The sequence below is a fragment of the Haliaeetus leucocephalus genome, unplaced genomic scaffold (genome assembly GCF_000737465.1).
Source record: "Haliaeetus leucocephalus isolate CR32 unplaced genomic scaffold, Haliaeetus_leucocephalus-4.0 Scaffold880, whole genome shotgun sequence".
NCBI classification, from domain to species: domain Eukaryota; kingdom Metazoa; phylum Chordata; class Aves; order Accipitriformes; family Accipitridae; genus Haliaeetus; species Haliaeetus leucocephalus.
The window spans coordinates 5,111,116-5,112,032 of NW_010973316.1; positions in this window are offsets into that span (position 1 = coordinate 5,111,116).

Consider the following 917-nt stretch of genomic DNA (forward strand, 5'->3'; position numbering starts at 1 on the left):
TGCCACAAAGGGCCGGGCCGAGCCGAGCCGAGCCGAGCCGAGCCGAGACGAGGCGGGGCCTGCGAGCGGTGGGCAGCGCGGGGAGCCCGGTTGGGGTGGGAGGCCCGTCCCCGCAAGGAGAGCGGGCTGTAAGGAGGTCGTGCCATTTTGTGGAACGTTTGGCTTAACAAAATGGCTTTTTGGGGGAGAGGCAAACTTTTCTTTTTCCTTTGAGCAACGCTGCCTGTAAGCTGATAGGGCTCCATTCAGCAGAAATAATGCTCTGCACAGGGGAGAAGGTGAGACATAACATAGGTGTACAGGTTTGAAATAGGAAACCCTAAGTGATGTTTCATCTACTGCTGGTGACTCAAGGTTAAAATCTTTCACACCTCACTTGGAAAAAACCGTGTGGTTACATTCTGCTTAAAATAAATCTAATAGCCTCCTTCTTTGACTTGATTTCTTGCTATGCAAAATCAATTTTGAGAACAAAAGAAAAGTGAAAAAAGAAATGCTAGGCCTTGGACCCCTTTTAAGTATATGGGATTGCCAGCGTGATGATCTACTGTAACCTTGCTGTATACAAATTTTGTCCTTTCCTCTGTCTTCTTCCCATAACCATCTCTGCCGCTTTCGGGGGGATCTCTTTTCGCTAGGTTGAAGGAATACTGCAAAGCAGAGAGCATGCACAGTAATTATGGCTCTCAAGCAGGAAGCCATTAGTGAGCGAAGCACAGTGTGCCCCATGCTGGTACTATGCCTGGACCAGCATTGCAGATCATATAGGAAGGTCGTGTTGCTAACCTTTTTCATGCCTCTCACACATTCTCTGTCTTGGCAAAGGGATTTTTAATGTAAAAGTCTACTGTGGTTCCTGATCTATTAAAACAACTCTTCAGACAAATGTGAGTGTGAAGTAGTCTACAGTGTTTCCA